Raw genomic sequence first — 22,517 nt, forward strand, 5'->3', positions numbered from 1 at the left:
TAATTTATGTCAATATTCTAATTGACTCAATAGATAAGTAAAGATATTTACCTCTCTAAATTCATCTTATTTACTTATTTCTTTCTTTTATTATTTTTTCACAATGGAGCAAAAAAGGTTGTAATAGCAGCATCTATAATCCTTGATATAGACAGTTGCTGTGGCATACTTATGAATACCCTAATGATACTGAAGTTTCTAAATGAAACTAAAGAAACAAGTTAGAATAGTTAATAGTCACCAGCATAAGTATCTGGACGTGGACATATTGATTGATATAATCCCATTAAGTGGTGTCCACCATATTTGCTGATGTTACAAAGCCTTGACAAATGCAACCAAACTTAACGTAACATTTCTCGCCTACGAAACGGTTGACAGCCCTGCCTGAACCAGGGCTTTATACTGTACAGTTGATGATACGTGATCATTTCTCCATTCTCAGTTAACACTTTATTCTTGAAGCACAATGTATCAATAACTAATAACTTGTGTCTGTAATATATTATTTGACTAGATACTGCATATGAGGAAAAATTAAAAACGCTGACGATACTTGAGTTAAGAATAGTGGAAATTAACTGAAAATAATAAATCTTGAACAATTTACGGAAAACAAGAAGTTTTAAAAGCTTTATCTCCATTCATTGATCACCTACCTTCATTATCATTTTCGCCATTCGAACATTTCTTTCTCTCTCTACAGGAAAAGATTTTGCCTTCACACTGAGTATGGGTTGAAATTGAAATGTCTTATGTTAAAAACTTTGACCTGCTGAAATTCGCAATGACTCGCCTGAAAGTTTAATGGAGTAGTCATTTTCCTACCGCAATCAGTCACTTGATGTTGCACAAAACTGTTAGGTACTTAAAAACATTTCATGTAGGACTAGACAAGATATTAGAGCCTATATGAAGAGATGTTTCTCGGGTGAGTTACTCAATGAATTATTCATCATTTCCTTCTTCAGGTGAGAAACAGGTTACATAGATCTTTCTGAATGAAAACAAAAATATCTCGAAATATTCCCCAAGGTTGCGGTTAGGTTATTTCTGCAACCAAGCTTCTACTTTTGAAGAAGAAAAGATGGAAGACATTTTTCTAGATGTTTTCCTTAACTACTAATTTAAATTGTCAATTTCGCATTAAGAACTTGTGGCGTAATGTTATCGTACGAAACTGCTATGCTTCAGAACAGGGTCAAAATTCCGTCATGTCAATTTTTAATAGAAATTTATTCTTTATGTAATTGCAATTGTGCATTGCTTTAGTGTTATTTTGTGTCAATATACTGGAACAATAATCTGCTCTTAGTTTATTGCTACTACAAACTACCTAATATCTCCGAAATTCATTTCAATGTTACTTTTCTGTTTCTTTTGGACAAATGTTCAATCTTGGTGGTTTATTTGAAGTTTTATATCTCGTTCAACACCTACACTATATGACACATAGACCTATGATTAACGTGGGATCCTAGCAACATGTACTTCCATCGAAAATAGAACCATGACCTCCCGCGCAAAAATCACGTTCACTAACTATATAGCAGGAGGGGAGATAAATAATTAATCTAAGGGGATCAAAGGGCAGATCTTGAGGATCATTGATGATTTGCAGAATACAGTTTGTAAAACGCTTGTGAAACTGACAATCGAATCAGATGACTTCGTCACCATCGTCAGATGTCTAATATAAAATTATTTTCATGCTAATTTTAGGAGGTACTAATATGTTGGCTTCGTACGAATTCAAAAAGTTATGGCGCTTTCATTATTTTCTGGCTTTTATTACGTCCTTTGAAATCTGTTCAAATTTCTTCGGAACCTTTTCTTTTCAGACACGTTTTTGAAGTTGGTTACTTTGGTTTTAAAAAGCTTTTACCTTTTTCTTTTTGTGCGTCCTTCAAGTCAGTTATTTTTGTTTTAAGTTTATTTTAAGAAGTCCAATTTTTCTTTATCCCAGCAGGTTAGTTAAATACTTAAACTAAAGGTAGGATACTAATTCCCGGTAAAATGTGTCTGGATAGGAAGCATGCGTGAACAAATGCGAAATAAGTAATTATCAAAATTATTGAAATATGTTTTATTATAGGTGAGAACCTTCCTCAGAAATAGTTCATTACATTAGTGAAAAATATTAAAATGAAGTCTAAGAAGTGGTCAGGGTTTTGCGCATTATATGTCGTTAGTGCATCAAATCCAAGGTATATTAGTAGCAACAGGACAGGCCTAACATAATTTGACAGCTGATAATCGCGGCTAGTAGATATGGAAAAATTATTAGAATTCTTAGATTGAGACATACGTTATTCTGCCGTAAAGATGAACGAACTTTTCGTAAAAATGCACTACATTTTACAATTTTATATCAATAAAAGTGGAAATGCACAGGTTGTGAAAAAATGTACTGTACCATGCCCATAAATAGTACATAAAATGTACTGTTTATGGGCATGGTACAACATCTTACTTTGTTGAGTTTCTGATTGTTTTAGGATAATATTTTACCTCATTAGGCGTTACAGGAATCATTTAAGTTTTTTAATATTTAAAAAAATGTATAAGTAAAACCCTTCCTTGGGAATAGATTGTCCGATTAGTGAAAATCATATCGAAGCATCATCAACAGTTCTCGATATAATCACGTACAACCCTCCAAAGAAACAAACATACATACATAAGCCTACAGGTGAATTTGAGAACCTCCTTTCTTTGAAGGGGTTATAAAAAGGCAAATATCTTTCTATATCCTTACAGGTGTTTCAGAAAGCACTTGAATAGCTAATGAAAGTGCCTGGGGAAGAAAGAATGCCTGTTTCTTTGAAGTGTAAATATGCTTTGATTGCTAACAAAACTTCGAAAATGTTACAAATACGTGATATCGTTAGTTATGAAAAGCTTAATTTTGAAATGAGTCCATCTACAACAACTTTATTTAGATACATTCAGTTTCTTCAGTTGGAGTGAAGAGATTATTACATATTATAAACCGTTCTTTCTTACAGGTGATTAAATATGTTTGTTGACAATTTGAGGAAAATATTATGCTCATGAAAAATAAACATATATGAAAATAAAAACTGCTATATTTTAATTATGTCTGAATTTGTGACTGAAACAGCTTAGTTGTGCATACGAGAATATACGAGAGAAAAAAGTTGCATGCTTACCCTCTCGTAAGAAGTCCAAACTAAACGAAAGCGTGAGAAAATCTTAAGATTTTGATACTGTAGAAAAAAGACAAGTATCGTGATGTCTGTAATCTGATTTCTTGCAATTAAAGAGAAAGATGCTGATAGTGCAAATACTGAAGCAAATCGTCTGAGTGTTATTAAGGGATTGTCTCGTTTCACTAATAAAGTATTACCTACTCCGGACAGGTTAACCCTTTTAAATTACGGAATGGTACATTATTGGTGCAAACAGTTGACGAGAAACAAACAGTGAAGCTACTCAAATTGACTTACATTAGACCAGTGAACATGTCGACGGCGCCCGATTGTCTACTGAACGTCTCTCGCAGTGTAATATCATGTTCGGACTTCCTAGACGTCAATGAGGAGGAGATTAAATCAAACCTCGCGGACCAACAAGTTGTAGAGATAGCTCGCAACAAAATAAGAAGTCAGGTGAACTCGTTGCTACTCAGTCACTGATTCTTATCTTCAGTTAAGAGACACTTCCGGACTACGTTAAGGCTGGTTACTTTCGACTTAAGGTGCACCCCTGTATTCCTAGTCCCCTTCGTTGTTTCAAACGTAACACTACGGGCATACCAGCAAGCCGCGTAATGTGAATGCTGCTCTTTTTACTAATTGTAGCCAGGGAAGTTATGGTGTTGAACTCTGTACAGCGACAAAACCCTTTTACGTCAACTACAAGGGCGAGCATTTTGCTTGGTTTAGAGACTGTCAAGCCTTTGATCGTGAGAAAGGTATCCGAGAGCTATTGGTTATTGAGAAGATGTCTGTTACCAATGATGAGCGTCGTTTAAAAGAAAGCATCCCTTCCTCACTTTTTGTGTCCCGTGCTATTGTTGCAGGCATTTCTTGTAAAACTCTGGCAACCCAGACGTCTCACGTTTCCATCCAAGGAGATTTTGTTTCAGTCAACAATCCAAAACTTCAGACCACAGTCGCAACAACTACAGAAACTTCCCAAAACCCAGTGTGTTCCTGTTAGCGTTCGTTTTTGACGAGCACCAGCTCTTCATATATTAGTTCCACAGAATATATCGAACTTTTATTCCATAATTCTGATTACGTATCTCATGAGGAGTAGATTAACGATTGTTCATTTGTTTTAAGATTAGACTAGCAACAGAACTAGCGTGAGAAGCACCAATATGTAGCCGAATGCTCAGGTAATGGACAATGACAAATTGATTGAGTAGAAAAGTGTAAGCAATTGAATAAGCAATACAACCACAGTTAAATGTGGACTGAATCAGACCATGAGAAATAGGCCTAGCAAGGAGATAAAGTAATTAAAGTTGTGAATGTATTATGCGTACGTTAAACTGCGATTGAATATCAAGCCGAAAAATGGATGCGTTTCAATAAACAAGATATAATTCACACCGATATATAGTCGTTGTCAAAAGTCTAACACACCATTGATATTTCAGATTTTTAAAAAATGTACCCACATAGAACCAAATTTGTTGGATTTTTCTGCAAAATAAACACCATCGCTAATATAAAGAAATTAAAACATATGGTAATCTTTGTACTGAAAGAAATTTATTGTGTGTGTTTACGTTCAATAAAATGCCGATCTTTAGCCTTGGTAAGATTTTCGCAAATTCCATTCATCTTTATTTATGAACTTTTTCTAGGCTATGCGACTCCAGTAGCTCTGAAAAGCGTTCTAAACACCTAAGTGTTCTTTTACATGCATTTACAGACTGTCCTGTCAAATTCATCTTACAAAAGCTCGATGAGCAACAAATTTTTTGACTGTGAAGACTATTCCATTTCTAAGTGATATAATAGTCTTCTTTGTATTGCAAATAACTACTGCATAGCTTGGAAGAATGTTTGGGATGGTATCTTGTTACAGTAGAAAGTTACTGCACCACATCTCCGTTCCTGACGGAATTCCGTGACTCCTTTATGAAACACATTTTTGTTCATTATTCCATTACGTCGAACTAAATATCAGCTTGGTAGTCTGTAAAGCATCACCTAACAGTAACGGCGCCTTCTTAATACCTTGCTGTAGGTATTATGCGGTCCGAATCACAACGCACAAACTTATAGCATTGGAAGCCGAAAAGTTTGAATTTAGATTTGTCAGTCCACAATGCCCACTTTCATTGTTCATCTTTTCAGTTGTTATTTCATTTTATTTTTTCGGCACTATGGTATTTTTTGGTAATGTTTACTACTTGAAGGAATGGTTAGTTTACCGCAATCCTACCCCCAAAACTATAGATCTTAAGGCACTCGGACACCGTCCTAATCAATACTAATTGCAAATTTCTCTTGAGTAGTGCTATTGGTTCTTTCGGAAAGCTTTCCGTTTGCTTGTTTTTCCAGTAAACACTTGTCCATAAAAGTAGTTATTTTTGGACGATCAGTGCCATTCCGTGTAATGTTTTACACCATTTTGTAACAATCTTTCAAGAATCAGACACATTACTCCGCCCGATCACTGAGTGAGATTTTTGCTATTATTAACTCTCTTTCCTCAAAATAACTACCTGAACAGTGCTTCGACTCTTAGTTAACATTTTCTCTTCTGCATTTTACATTATTCTCATGTTCTTCACACAATTCAACTTCTCCCTCTTCAAAGTCTTTTTTCCAATTAGCTGTGGTCGACTTTTCGGATCGCTGTCCTTCATCTGTTTCTGTCTTGTGCCATATTCGCTATGACACCAGACTGCACTATATTGTTCTTAATAGGCCAGTGAATAAGGAATGATTTAGGGTCGAATAAGGGAAAAATGATGGAAAACTGGAACAAATTTTATTTTCTTTATATAAGTGTCCGAAACAACATACTAATTTTGCACCACTCTACTACCCCGGCTTTGGCCGCCAGCTTGGTAAAATGCTGCCAAAAATTAGTTTAAAAAAATATCTCGCATGGAAAGCATGTTACAGCAGAACATGTAATTACAAAAAGTAATCTACATTTAATTCTCTACAAGAAATGTTCTCTTCATTTTTTCTCTAGGATGCACCGTTTAGGTGTTATAGGCGTGGCAAATTATGCACTTTTGTTTCAGAATCACTTTGTGGTAGAATCTTAATGACAATTTTCTGATACTATTTTGTTTTAGTAATTTTTTATATAAAATATAAATTAATATATTTTTCATTTATTGCATGTGTGACGAAGGATAAAGAATCATGTCTATTTGATTGTCTACGTTCAAGAAGTCAGCTGAATTTCTTTTTATCTTGTGAGAGACTTTTCGGTGATGGTGTTACATATATAATAAAGGAAAAGTGACTGAAAACATTAGTAGATTGCAGTATTAAAGTGAAAAATGAAAACGAATGTCAACTTAAGGGACTGAGAAGTGATACATTTCATGAAAAATGTAGGAAAGTTTACACAAAACCAAGAAGTAATAAAGCGTTCCTATCACAACGTACTTTATCACCTAAGACTAGATCAAGTCTCACTTTAACTGTGAACTCTTCTGTTATTCCTCACGTTCTCTTCACTTCTGTCCTACATGCATTATACATATCTTGAATTATATAAATGTGTATGTTTTTTACAGGCTGAGGTTGTTAGCCTCACGCCAAATCCTCAAGCTGTAGGATCACCACTTCTCGTCTGTCCACGACTGCTTATTCAATGTTTTTGCAAATAACCTCTATATCTAGAAGGTCTTCCTTTCTTCGCAACCTGAGAACGTGCTACGCCGTAGTGACAGGAGCCCACATTACACGAATCCAATAACATAGAGGTTTTAAAATTCCGTGACGACAAGTATTATCATAAATCGTAACTAAATTGAAAGAAATAGCAATACCAGACGTTTGCTGACCAGACGCTAAAAATATTACAGAGGAAATTACAACAAAATACTTTGGCTTGAGTAATATTTACCTGTACCTAGGGCAGAAAGTACTCATACATGTGCACTATACTTAGTAGAATGCTAATTTCGTATTAACAGAAGAAGAATGTTTTTAATATATGTAAGTGATTATTATGGGATAGTTGTTGATATGGACATGTTTTATGGTTACCTAGTCAGTGACTTTGTGTATTTAACAGTTTAAAGAAAAAGATACTTAAGTTATATCAAAAATAATAAACCTGTTTAACACCATTTATAGACGTTGTCATATTTATTAAAAAGGTGAGATTAATGGTATTTACATATCGAAGCTAATTTTTACATGAGGAAGAAATACTACCACTTCAAAGTTTTATTTTAGCAAACGAACCAGGTTTACGACTATCATTTTGATAAGTCGTTGTAAAAATTTGGTTTACCTCACCCGGGACTTTGTAAATTCAGTTCCCGAAGAAGAAGAGTAAGGTTGAATTTACTTTTATGAATAAGAACTTAACCGTATTGCGAAGTGGTAAGATAATCATAAGAAAAATGGACAACGAAGCAATGCAGCAGGAATCAAATACTAGTGACCAAGAAGAGACTAGTGTAACACCAGGATTGACATCGGAAGATATCTTGTTAGCTTTACAGCGACAAATGATGCAAATGTCTACCGAGATAAAGCAGACCATAGAGCAGAAGTCTGACGAAGCTAACAAGCGATACGAAGAATTAAAGCAGACCATAGATCAAAAGTCTGACGAAGCTAACAAGCGAAATGAAGAATTAAGTAGACGAATGGAACAGAAGTTTGACGAAGCTAACCAGATCATGGAACATAAGTTCAACGAATCTAACAAGACCATGGAACAGAAGATAGAACTGAAGTTTGACGAAGCTAACAAGCAATATGAAGAATTAAGTAGACGGATAGAACGGATAGAACAGAAATCAGATGAAACGAAACAAACAATTGTCCAGGTGGTGAACGACCTATCTTCACAGTTCGAGGAAAAGTTAAAAAGAATATCCGATGATTGAAAGGAAAAGCACAATCACCAAAATCAAGAAATTTGTGCTGTAAAAAAAGATTTAGAAGTAATAGAATCTTCCATTAAACAGCAAAAGATCCAGGTTAGCAACAATTCTAATAACATACGTGTAAATACACAGTTATTAGCTACTATTCAGGAAGAGATTAGAACGTTACAGGCTAAAGACAACATTTACCGAAATAACTTGGGTAGTGATCGCTTTGAGTTGCCCCACTCACCAGAGATGATCTCGCCTTCGCCCGGATCTGATGAGGATATTATCCTAGAAGAAAGTTATCCGAAGAGTACTGATGAGCGAAACTTAGATGGTGTCACGACACAGCACGTCAAGGATAGGAACTATCACTCAACAAGAACAAGGAATGAGAAAGGGAAGGTAAAATTAAGTGTTAAAATGAGTGAAATTCGAGCTATGAGCAAATTCAGTGGTAAGTGTAATGAGAATGCTACTTCTTTCTTAGAGAAATTCCAAGACGAATGCAATATAATGTCTATCGATCGATCACAATATATGAAATTAATACCCCATGTATTACTCCCACCTTGTTCCTTATGGTTTAAGGCAATACGTGATCATATTAGTACATATGAGGAATTCAAAGCGGCATTGATCGCAAATTATGAAAATGACTTTTTGCTGGCAAATAGAGATGCCACCCTTAGAAATCAACACTTCAATCCTCGATTGCACAAATCTCTTGTAGAGTTTGTTGTAAATGTCTACAACGAATTAAAGGTCGTTAATCCTTTGCAATCGGAATCGAGAATAATAGCATCGATTCGAAATTTGCTTCCATTTAAACTGCAACAGATCTTATTTTCCACACAGTGTATGAGTTTCAGCCATTTATTGATGCTTGTCCAATGTTACGAAACTCAATACCATGCCATGAACCCACAATCTGGAATGGGTAAAAATAAGAATAATTCAGATCATTTGGTGCCTGTTCGGAATTTAAATATTCGGAGTGTGAATAATACCGGACCTAACCTAAGCCGAGTATACTCTAGCAATCAAAGTGAGCAAAATAGGCAAAGTTATGTAGGGAATCCGCCTAATCTAACTAATCATGGTAATTATTATGTCAGATCCCCTAATCGAAATAGGTTGCAAAATAGACGAAACATTTGGCGAAATTCCAGGAATACAGCGAACTATGTGGATAGACGTAATTGGAGATCAAGAGATGGCACTTCATATCAAAATCAAAATCACGATGAAAGACATGTACAACATAATGTAGAACCTAATCACGATTGTGCAGTACAATGTACTTTATTAGAATCGTATGCAAGTACGAATGTAACATGATTACCGTCAATGAAATTAGGTTAAATTCATATCCGTTATAGATTCTTGTGAATTTTCATTTTTAAGTTTATGTGTAAATATCAATAATGAAAACAATCTTCATAACTTCGCTATACAAGCAAAATGAGGAATTATAATTCGATTTATAATTGATTAAGAGCAAAGATTATTTATATTAGATTGATTTGTGTTGAAAACTTAATTGTCAAAGATTATGTTAAGAATAAGATCCATTGTATAAAATCAATTATTCAACGACTACCTTGAATGAGATTCTTCTTTATTATAACATCTTAGTGTTACGATGTATACCTTTAAATGCAACATCTAACTTATTTATTATATAATGCGCTCGAACTATTTGTAACCCACGTTTGTCCTTTACGATTTTTGAAATCGCACCCGTCGACGATTAATTAAATGAACGACGATATTTTTAATAAGAAGATATATTGATAATATAGTGAATAATAATGAAATAAATATAATTAATGTAATTAAAGATAAATATTGATGAAATGTAAGATTTGTTTAATGTATATGTAAAGTGTAATGAATAGATATACAAGGTGCGATCAAAATATGATGGACATATTCAATGTAAAAACACTAATGTAAACGGACCAGTGGTTCTTGAAGATAAAAGCCAAGCCTACTCATGACTTTTATATTCAGTCCCTTTGTCGAGCGACATTTTATACAACAAAATACTTTGGCTTGAGTAATATTTACCTGTACCTAGGGCAGAAAGTACTCATACATGTGCACTATACTTAGTAGAATGCTAATTTCGTATTAACAGAAGAAGAATGTTTTTAATATATGTAAGTGATTATTATGGGATAGTTGTTGATATGGACATGTTTTATGGTTACCTAGTCAGTGACTTTGTGTATTTAACAGTTTAAAGAAAAAGATACTTAAGTTATATCAAAAATAATAAACCTGTTTAACACCATTTATAGACGTTGTCCTATTTATTAAAAAGGTGAGATTAATGGTATTTACATATCGAAGCTAATTTTTACATGAGGAAGAAATACTACCACTTCAAAGTTTTATTTTAGCAAACGAACCAGGTTTACGACTATCATTTTGATAAGTCGTTGTAAAATTCCTAAGAGCAGTGTATGCTTACCGTGTATGTGTTATTGGTTTAAGATTGGAAAGATTCTAGCACGGCTATGAAAGTGGGGACATCTCCTACAGACCAGCTACGTCTAAGTAGTAGCCTATTTGGCAGATTCTCAGGGATCACAACCAATGACTACTATCACAAAGACCTGAATTTGCGCAAGGGAAACACTGCACAGGGAGAGTTCGATGCAGGAATTGGTAGTGAACCAGGAGAAAAGTTACACTATTAATGTTAAGGACAAGAATTTCATTCTTATCTAGGGATTCCGTTACTTGATTACACAATCGTAAGTTCGAATGAAACTCATAGACTATGGTACGCATTCTAATTTGCGATACTCAACACAGTTGGCTCAATTTGATTATAAAGATTAGTGATACGACCACGCCTACTGGTAACTTCACTTCAGAATGACTTCGCTACTATTATCATACAACAAACAAGTTGTAATCGTACGAAGAAGGAAACCTTGAACTGCAACATCTTGCAACCTGGGGTTTACGTTAATGTTTCGAGAAACAAAGTTAGAAAGTAAGTAGTCGCTCCCCGGCAGCAGTGCTAATATCAGCGTGTTTATACATCTTTAAATATTTAACGAGAAAGCAGAGGGAAATCTGTTAGCTTAAAATGTATTCCCTCCAAACACAAAACTGCCGGGAAGTGGTAACAGACCATTTGTTTTTCAAATCTTCGTTACTGCACGTTGAACGTTACTGAAATCGTGAATTTTCCGTTGTAGAAGCGTCAAATTCGAAAAGGATTAGGTTCAAGATAGCCTTAACTTGTAAGTTAATTATCATTCACCCACTATCCATCAGCTCGTCCTCAACAATATAATTGAGCGATGTTGAATAACACTTGCGAACTGATGGAAATTTATATGTCTTGAGGAAAGGGCGTTTAAAAACCGACTCATATGTTGGTATTTAAGTCGATAGCAGCAATATATGGTAAGTGGCAATGTGCTGCGTTAGCTCAAAGCCACCCGTACGAACGACACGTGGTGTTATGAAATGTTTGTTAGAAAAAGTCAATAGTTGGATTTTTAGTTCGAGGCTCTTAGGTTAGAGAGTTCTGTTTGTGTATGAATGTCAGTTGACCGGGTACCCATAATTTAAGAGAACTATAGTGATATAGGCAACACTTAATGTCAGTTGCGGAAATCACTGATACCATTCTACAATTTTAATTCTAGACAATCATTAGACCAAGCAGAATAGTCAACTATACAATTAACACAATAAGGTAGGCTGTTCCACATTGCTGCACATCACGATTCCACGCCACAATTTCCAGAAAAGTAACTATATAGTATAACACGGTGTGGTGATGTGCTCAATATATTTATTTTTACTTCTAATTCGAGCTACTTGAACTACATGTTGGTCTGTAACTTTGATTTGATCTCCTTTTCCAGTGACATTAAACAGATTTTCAAAATGAAATTACTCCACTACTGTGTGTACAAATTCAGTAACCACTGTTTTTCACTGTTACTCAAAGTAGTCGAATTCTCCAATTACCGTAAATCATCTGTTTGCCTCTGATTTGTTGTTTCCAATAAAACGTGTCGTTCCGTAGTTGCCGTATGTCCTTAACCTCCCGGCTGTGTAAGTGATTAATTAATTAATACTTATAATTAGAAATAACAAAATGAGTCAAGTCCTTAATAGTAGTCAAATAGTTGGCATTTATACTACCACTACTAAATTATTTTTATTTTATTACAAGATATCGGAGTACAGAAACCGCAATATTTGTTCTTTGTATATTATCCAAAGGAGAATTATTTTCGGCCTTACTCAAGTCGATTGGACTGTAATCGTAAGTTTGATATCCAACCCTAAATTAAACAATTTATACCTTTATAATTTACGCGTTTAAATGAAAACTTCTGTGTGGCTGCCGCAACAACACTCGAACGTTCACTTTTAGAGTTGATGCTATTCTCTTAGCAATCTCGTAGACATATCATTGTGGGACAAAATAGCACCATATCAACCCTCAAAATGTCCGATTGTCAAAGTGAACGAAATGCCAGCATAAATGCTCGACACACCTGCAAAACGGTGAGAGCACCCAATACGCAAAGTGTCAAGTTTGCGAAAAAGGAAAAGAAAGATTACAACCTAAAATAGCAGAAGCATTAAAAGAGCAGGCGCCTTAAATTGAGACTTAAAAGCAGAAGAACTTTGCCGAATGAGTATGACGTCACTTGGTTAGCACAGCCGCACTCAACCAATCGTGTTCGTATGTGTTTCCCTCGAGCCTCGTTATGCTGCACATTGTTTTAGTAGATGAGTAATTCGTTCAAGCAGAATATAAATTATATTTTGTTCTTCGTTTTTCTTGAAATCTACGTTATAGAATGTATCCTTCTGCATGTCATTCTTTTCAGTTTGTGTGATCTACCGATCGCTGTATATTCCATCTTTGGACGATGTTAAACTTCAACAACAATTGGAATTTAGGAGTTAATTATAGCTCTGAGTTATGACTCATTAACCAAAGTATGTATACTACTGTCGTCTTGCTAGTGTCAAAACAAAAGTCTTAATGTGAGTTAGCCTTACATGTGGAGTATTTATTGTACAGTTATAATTTTTAGGTTTACATTTTTCTCTTCCACTGTACTTTCTCGAAAATTACGCTTTAAGATAAATGTGTAGAGGCTGCCATAAGTCAACTACTTTACTTACTATACTTTCTCATTGCAGACACTATTCAGCCTGTTAAATTAGCAGATGGAAGCAGTGACTACGCAGGATCAACGGGAATTGTATCTGGTTGGGGAGTATATGAAACTAGTAAGTACGCTTTAACATTTAATTATATTATTGATTATTGCAATACAATGAACAAAAAATATAGATAAATAGTATATGAGAGTTGCAAAGAAAGTCTGGAAACGGTTCTATAGAGCATAAACCAATACTTTAGATTATTGAAACGTTTACATCACTTTAATGTGATCTATAGCCACATACACTGGACATTAATACTTCTCCCATTTTTATCACTGTTCACTAATGTTGCCCATTAAATGACACGATACAAAAGGAAAAAAAAAGGTTTTCTTGTCTTGCATCGTAGCTTTTGCACAAGCTTCATATCGTTTGGATTATGGAAAGATTATTTGTTATATAATCTTGTTTTATATATTTATGTATTTTAATTCCAAAAGTAGTCTTAGTAGAATTTTGCAATTAGTAATAGGAAATCCAAGTGAAATACAGAAACGGTCTCATTTTCATTTTAATATAATATTTAAAAAGTCTCATGTGTAATATCTTGCAGTATATTGCATTTATGGAGTGAAAATTGTAACACGAACCTATATTTTTTCTGCGAAAAACTGAAACAGAATATTCTTTTCTATGACTTTGTAGTTGAATATAAAGGTTTATGCACATTTTTCTGAAAACGTTTATACTGTCCATTTGAAGTTTAAGGCAAAACAAAGCTAACATTTTTACACAACATTGTCTGCATTGAAATGTAGAGGTCTGAAATCACCGTTGTTTTTACATCATTTTGTTGGAGCGTGATCATAAATTTTCTCTCGCTTTCATTTAAATTTCTGTATCGATCCAACATGATTTTCTTTCCAAAATACTTATTTATGTATTATTTTATAAAAATCCTAATTTAAAAAATATTCATTTGCTTATTGTAAGACAAAATAAATCGTTATTTGTAGTTCAATCATGTCAAAAACACTACCAAACGTGCAAGGGAGTAGAACTACAAACAGAATATGCTATGGGGCACATTGATTGGTGTGGTCGCAGAGCTCCCCAAGTTCGCCCTTCATGGGGCTCAGGGCCCAACTTTAAAATTTTAAATATAAACATGGGGCATGTGATATCTCGTTCGATAGGTCTTTAAATATCAAAAGGTGTTATGGCAAAACGTTTGTCATATCGGCCACCTATTTAAAATGACTGCCAAGACATGATTCCTGTATCGGATAAAACATACAGTACCACTAATGTAAAAACAGTTGGAGATAAATGAACAGAACAAAAGTGAAACAGGAGAATGATATGGGGCACGTCGAATGACGTCGCGGTCTCCCTCAATGCCGCCTTGCATTTGGTATCAGGGCTTAACTTTAAAATTTTTAATGGAAACATGGGGCGAGTGATACCTCGTCCGATAGATCTTTAAAATCTAAAGAGCGCTGTAGCAAAAAATTGTTCATAATATGTGACCGTTTTCAAAATTACCACCAAGACATGGTAATTGTATCAGATAAGTGTCCAGTGCCTATAGAATGAAAACAGTTAAAGGTAAATGAACTAAATAAAACTCGTATATGAAATTACAGAGGGTATTTATCATTCCACGTCTGGAGAATGTTGTAACACAGAAAAAGATGATTAGAGTAAAAGTGAAATGATGCAAAGGAGGAAATCTAACTCTCAGAAAATTATCTTCCTGGTCTCTCTCCGTAACTGTGTGAAACAGAAGTGAATAGAAAATTTCAAATGAAAACCGCACATATACTTGCATTAGGTATGGTTTGTCTGAAACCTTTTGTGTACAAGTGACTGGTACTGTAATGAATAAAAATAAGGTGAAATTCGGTTTTGAATACCCATTTGTATTGCAAAGTGTGGGAAAAAAGAAGATTTGATGGGGAAAAAGAAGCAAGTGAAATGGGAAGCAAAGGTTTTAATAATACATTTTAGAAACTTGCAAACCTTTTGCCCGTTCGCTTTCCCCTGAAAATTTAACGCGATGCGTGCAAGATATTTGGGAGGCATCTGCATCAGTATGTACCGTTCCGTTACTGAGTAAATTATTCAGAATATAAATGTGTACATCTTAGTGAACCTAATATTCTATCTCCTAAATATCCCTCGCAGGTAGTATCGGGTAGGTCGAAAATGGACATGCACGGGGACTCACCAAGAGCCATGGAGACTCACGAAGAAAAAACACCCCAGACGTGAGAGGTGAGGAGACTCAAAAGAGTAACCCTGGACATGACATGGAAGAAGACATAGAACGAAAAGAATCGAACCATTATCGTGTAGACGACCGTTGAACAAAACCAATGAACATATCGTTGTAAACACTACATTGTTTGACAATTTTGTTTCGCATTTCATTAGATTCATTTTCGCATCAAATTATTGTCAGAAATAAAAATCGAAGATACCATTTAACACAAATTTTACCTACTTTTTCTCATTACAGCGATATCTGTCTCTTATAACAACACATTTCTGAAACTTCTGTTGTGTAGACTCAATTTGCAAAAACTAAGGTTCTCATTGTAAATTTCACCGTTCCTTCTCGCTTCACCCACTTAAGGACAAAGGGCGGAAAGATAATTTTATAGGAATTAGATTTCCTCCTTGGTACTATGGTACTTTTACTCTAATCATCTTTTCCTCTGTTGCAACATTCTCGAGCCGTGGAATGTTTATCTGTGTGATTTCCCATTCGAATGTTTGTTTCGTTCATTTATCTTTAACCGTCTCATTCTATAGCCACTGGAGTTTTATCTGATAAACGTAAAATGCCCAATGTCTTGGTGGTCATTTTGAAAACGGTGATCTATATGAACAATCTTTTGTACAGCGCTCCTTAGGTTTTAAACGAGGTATCACTCGCCCCATGTTTTCATTGAACATTTTAAAGTGGAGCCCTGGGACACCATGGAAGGAGCCCTATGGAACACCGCTACATCATTCGACGTTCCTCATGTCATTTTCCTCTTTCACTTTTGTTATCTTCAATTATCTCCAATCGTTTTCATATTAGTGGTACTAGACGTTTTATCTGATGCAGACACCATGTCTTGGCGGCCATTTTGAGTACGGTGGCCGATATGATCAATCTTTTGCCACAATGCTTTTTAGTTTTTAATGATCTATCGAAGGAGGTATCATCCGCCCCTTGTTTGCATTTAAAATTTTAAAGTTGGGCCCTGGGCCTCCATGAAGGGCAGTCGCGAGGGGTATCGCGACAACACTACTCGATGTGCTCCATAGCATTTCCCATTTGAGTTTTTGTTCGGTTCATTTATGTTTAACCGTTTTCAATACATTTCCGTGGAAAGATTAAAATGGGACGCTCTGTATACAGGACGTCTCAAAAGTCCCCTGACATAGGATAACTCTGTTATTATCAGTGTTAAACAAAATGTAAGAGGAAAAAACATTTTGTCCAAATATGACATTTTCAATCTAAATTGAAGGTTTTTTTTTAAATCGAACCAGCCGTTTGGGACAATTCGCCAAATACAGTTACTGTTTGAAATGGGGCCATCGACATGTTAGCGTAAAAGACAGTAACTAAATTTACTTTTGTTGTGGTTCCAAATAAATTGCAACGTTGCATTTTCATTTAACATTGGAAGAATAAAGAGTGTACATCCCAAACGGCTGGTCAGATTTAAAAAAAAATCTTCACCTTAGATTGAAAACATCATATTTGGAGATGTTTTTTCTCTTTTTTGTAAGTCTGATAATAACATAGTTTTCCTATGTAAGGGGACTTTTGAGACACCCTACCTATATATTGTACCCCCACTGGAAGAGGGTTACATCTCGGAATTCAATGTTTTTGAAAACGGCATTTGAAATTTCAAGAACCTTAAGCTATTTCTGGTGGCTACAAATACAGGTAGCTGGTGATTGTATAGCTGCAAGGAGACTTCCTAAGCATCAAAGATCATTCGCTAACAGGATATATTGCAGTATAATAACTTTATGACTTAAAAAATAATAATCTTTAATGTAACAATATGCGAATAGGGTGTTGTTCATATAACTGCTGATATAACATACAAATTATAATGAAATTTTCTTTAAATTTGCACTTTCTTGATGATTCCCTCATCCACTTTCGCTCCTATTCTCTCTCTCTCAACGTCTGCGGTATAATTGGGTGAAAGATAGTGATGTGCAAATAAGATATTAAAAATAGAGTAGGTGAATCATAGAAAACAATAAAAATTGAATATAATTTTTGTCATAAGTATGTTCAAAAATAACCGTTTAAAACCTTTTTGTTGAAATGAAAATTTAACATGAATCACACACACTTTATTACAGACACAATTCAATACTTTTGACGATATAGCAATAACCTTTTCTAACCCTGCAAGGGAATGAGGGAAACCGATATCCAAATGGACGACTAACACATGCCATTGTGTCTGGTAGTGTACGTAGTATCTCAACGCGGTAAAAAGAGAGGTAGCCCCTTATTGCTCTGGCGATCCTACCAGGAGGGTTATAACTTATTCCCAAATAAACATGTCTGTTCGATAGACGGTCTACATCAGTTATTGGTTCTGGTAATGTATGGTGTATCTCTATCGTAATTAGAGGAGGGGAATGTCAGATTCCTGCCTGCAGGAGGACTGAACGGTAACTAGGGAAATATGCCAATCTCAGGTAACTGGGCAACGATTTCTGATCCCGGAGGGCAACGATTTCTGTGGGATATGGTCTGGCATCAAAGTCAAATGGTGACTTAACACGTAACGTTGCATCCGGGATGAGATACGGGAGTGTCTCGACGTGTGCATGGTACCTTTACACGCGAAGACGGTTGCCAGTTGAACGATAGACGCAGGCAGGGCCGGAACTAAACAAGCCCCCTCGGGTATTACCCGGGGTTCCCGGATTGGCTTGGACTCTGCCGGGCTGTGGTCACACTGTAGGATTCGGTAGCTCATGGGAGCCAATCTCAGGAACATGGGTAACAGCGAGCGGGAGATTAGAGGAAGCGCGAGAGCCTGCCTTGAAACCCTCGGGCACCATGCCTGCAGATCCTGAGTGGATTGGCTCGCTAGCAGTGTGCCTCCATCAGTAGGTAACTGGTACGCAGAACTTCGATTCTGTCGCGCAGTGGGCACATCCCACTCCGTTGGTGAATAGGGGTTACACGTTAACGCGTCAAGATCGAGGGACAGATCGTGACAGCGCACCTCGTACACGAGGACAGATGTCCAAAAGAGGGGAACTACGGGCAGGATGCCTCGTTTGGCCGAACCTGTACATCAAATAGGCTGAACAGCCCCGGCATACCCTACAAGCATACAATAAATAGTGTGGTGGTAGACCATTAGACAACGATGTCCAAAACATAATTACGCCACTTTGGAGTTCCGTGTTCAATTGGCCCTCACACAGTGAGTTGAATGCGAATGGAGATAATGCGAAGGTCAGTTGTTGGTGTGGGTATATCCAACACACTACCTGGTTGTGGCAGTTCAATTACACCGTGAACTTGCGTAAGAACAGAGTGAACATGGGACCTCCACAGAGCTTCATGAGGGCGTATATGCTGTACGAGTTCAAACTGGGGTCAAACGCCGCTGCAGGGGACGGAAGATATGCCAGGCATTAGGTGAGGGTCGTGGATAGTGAAGAGGTGGTTTAACAAGTTAAGGATGACGACGAAACCCTCAAAGACATATCAGTTGACGGAAGACCAACAAATGAAGATTTTCACATGGCAATCGAGGTGAACAGTGACCAGACATGTGAGGAACTGGGTCTACAATTCAGTGTGAATGCAGAAACATCTATCAACTGGGGAAGCACTACAAGTTGAGTCGATGGGACGCACATGATTTGACTCCAACTCAGAAGGCAACGCGAGCAGACACCTTTGTTTCCTTATTGTCTCGTCTGAGGAAGAAGCCATTTCTGGACAGGGTGTTGACATGTGATGAGAAGTGGGTCCTGTACAAAGCTCCACGGCGCCGTCATCATTTGTTAGCATCCCATGAACCTGTTCCAAAACCACCGAAACCAGCACTGCAACACAAGGTCTTCCTGTGTGTTTGGTGTACTACTGGCGGCATTGTGCATGGGAACTGCTACCAGCTGGTCAGAGCATCAACGCAACTGTTTACTGTCCGCAGTTGAGCATGTTCAAGGAAAACTCAAAACTCTGGAGCCAGAACTTCTGTTACAAGACAACGCTATGCCCCACGTGGCTAAGATGACCAGGGACACCATTATACGCCTTGGATGAAAAACACTATTGCATCCATCATACTTTCCGGACATTGCACCGTCATATTATCACCTGTTCCGTTCCTTGGACAATCACGTTAGAGGACGTCAGTTCAAATCTTTAGTAGAGGTGCAAAATACACTTGGTACCTTCTTCGCCCACCAGGTTCTACCGCGATAGAATCCATGGACTTCCAGAACGTTGGGATTACGTCGTCGATGCCAATAAAGACTATTTTGGATCTTCCAGGTATGTCTTAGGTGACATATCTATGTTCGAAAGTGGTGACTCAAAAAGCGACAGAACTTTCTTGGTTACCTTTATAGGAACAATACCACTTCTCTAAGTTAGAAAATGGAAACACACAACAATGCTATTCCTGTAAAAAAAATTAAAGTAATAATTTTTTGTGAGTTACAGCGGAAGTTTTGATACCCTTATATCATTCTGATATTTAATTGATTTTTTGAAGAGATATTTATGAAAAATGTGTTCTTGGAAGCAACATACTTTGGTAAATCGGAAATAGTATGTACGATAAATTTAAAGTGACACTTTTCAAGATGTATTTTTTTTCGTGTTACAATGCTGATGTAACTGTAAAGTAGCTACATTATTAGAAACATCAATATCCTTATAAAAGATGACTGTTTGACTACAAGAAGAGTGAGATGGAAAATTAAATACTGTTTTGAAGATGTCTAATATGGTTGTATCTACTATATAAAAACATTGTTCTACAAAATGCAACCCATTAAACAATTAACAATATAGGACGAATATAGTTGCATCTGCAAATGTAACACTCATCTGTTAAAGATAATTCAAAAATTAACTTACCACCAGCCGAATACAGTTGCAACTGAGATATAACCGTCTTCAGCGATATGCACCCTTCGGAACTCGCTCACCACTGAAGTATAGAATGATGTAACATTACTAGACGCTTGTAGCGTGTCGTATTTCGAAACTCGATGGCCGTTGTTAACGCTCCCAAGCGGAAACCAGACGAAATAATATTATACATTTTATATAGGTGAAAGAGCGTCTTTTTCTTTACTAGATTATAGGTTTACGTTATACGACAAACATTCAATTTACTGAGATATAACTATATTGAAATATACAAACATTGAGCTCTTTATTATGAGTCTATGACGATGGCAATACATAGTACGATTAATGAAATGTAACCTAGAAGTATAATTAACCGTTAAATTTGTATATTTATTAAATAAAATATTGTCCGAAAATACATGTATCTATGATAGATCATATAGAATAGCTCACAGTTTTCATTTAATGGTAGGAAGGTTATTTATTTTTTAAGTTCTGAATATATAACAAATTATATAAACTAGGAGGGCTATCTTTTTCAACCTAGCCAACTTCCCCTCACACGCAGATAGACCAACTCTATCGTTCAATAATTGTGTGGTATAGCCAGCTTTAGATCATATCGAGTGTAATCGAAGCGCCTGCCTATCGAGTGTAATCGAAGCGCCCGCCAAGCGTAACTTGATTTCTTCAGACGTTGCTCTTGAAACTTCAGGCAATTCAGCAGACATATCGGAATTAACGTTTTTCATGAACCATGTGATCTGCTATCAGCAAAACTTTTCTGCCGTCATTGATTTAGTCCTTCGCCATCTTCGTCGTGTAGATCGGTAGGCATTCTCTTCTTTAAACTCTATGCAGAAGTCGTGCACAACCATCACTTATGAAGTTCCCATCACTTATGAAGTCTGTCTATGAGATGGAAAAGCAAAGCAACCTTTGACTTGTCCCAGTTTTCTACCTCACGTGGCATTCCTCAAATGGCTTGACTGGAGTTGAAAAATAGCTATCGTAAGAGATTATTCTTGTACTTTTTGGGTAATGGTGACACATGCACACACTACTCGTAAAACGAAGCATTTAGGGAAAGTACGCGGATTAGAATCCTTTACCCTTTTTTACATATTGAACGATTTTACTAGCTGAATATAGGAGTACTATCTCAAATATCGGTGCCATCTTGCTATTTCCTAACTTTATTCAGGAAAAGAGTAGCATCTTGGTTTAACTTTTAATTTGTTTCAATACTCTCACTAAGCGAATGTTACGGTTATGCTTGTTCCAGAAATTTCTGCAGCGAAATACTTCTATTGAAACCCTGAGATAAACATTACCAAGAAACGTTATACAGTATTGTATTTCAGGTTTCTCAAAAATAAAATAAAATAATGGAATATGAACCCTAAAACATTGGTCCAGTCTCTAGCGTCCTGACAAGTAAAAGGTCCAAATGGATGAACCAAGTTGCGGAATGAGACATAGTGCGCCTGATAGAGGATGTGAAAATATGTGTATGTGGAAAGTCATAGCGGCTGAGCGCCATAAAAACCTGAAGGGGAGGGGGAGGGAGTCAAAGTTGGTGGGAGAAGGACTTTGCTATGTTATAGAAATACATCAAATAAACTATTGATTCTTAAAAATAGTGAAAGATAAACAATGCAAACGGTGGTAGTTTCACATATTGGCAAAAGAAGAATGGGCAGAGTAGATCACGAATCTTTGCCGCCATCTTGAAATTTGCCATTTTGAAATATGTGATATTTTTGAAATGGAATGTTAGTCATATGATATACAGTATATATTAGGGTCAGTATGTTCTCAAAAAGTCAATAATGAACTTAGGTGATCGTTGTCTGTACTTATTTGGAAGGTTTATGATTATAGTTATTTACTAAAATCTAGGAGGCTGATACTTGTATGTTGAAAGTTTGGATTATCACGAACATACATGTACAGATCACAAAAATGGAAACACCTGTAGTTGGCAACACGTCAGATGTATGGGTTGGCAGTGGTGTTGTGGCGCACGCAGCGCCGGACCGCTGGTGTTGGTGTGTTAGGTCGGTCTCCATACTACGTCAGGCGCAGTGGAACAGCAGTGACCAATGGCTGCAGCATACGGAGGTAGTGTAAAATGGGAGACCTCTCAGAGTTTCA

At 36.3% G+C, this 22,517-nt stretch overlaps 1 protein-coding gene across 1 annotated transcript in view; it reads right to left on the bottom strand.

The window, feature by feature from the left end:
* Nucleotides 1–20,439, bottom strand: part of LOC145684729 (uncharacterized) — a 129,661-nt gene extending 109,222 nt beyond the window's left edge. Inside the window, exon 1 of the mRNA XM_081757103.1 lies at nucleotides 20,364–20,439. The gene's annotated coding sequence lies outside the window, so the exon portion shown is untranslated. The remainder of the gene's footprint in view (nucleotides 1–20,363) is intronic.
* Nucleotides 20,440–22,517: the final 2,078 nt, after the last annotated feature.

This window comes from Thermobia domestica, chromosome 5 (genome assembly GCF_964235325.1).
Source record: "Thermobia domestica chromosome 5, izTheDome1.hap1.1, whole genome shotgun sequence".
Lineage (NCBI taxonomy): Eukaryota > Metazoa > Arthropoda > Insecta > Zygentoma > Lepismatidae > Thermobia > Thermobia domestica.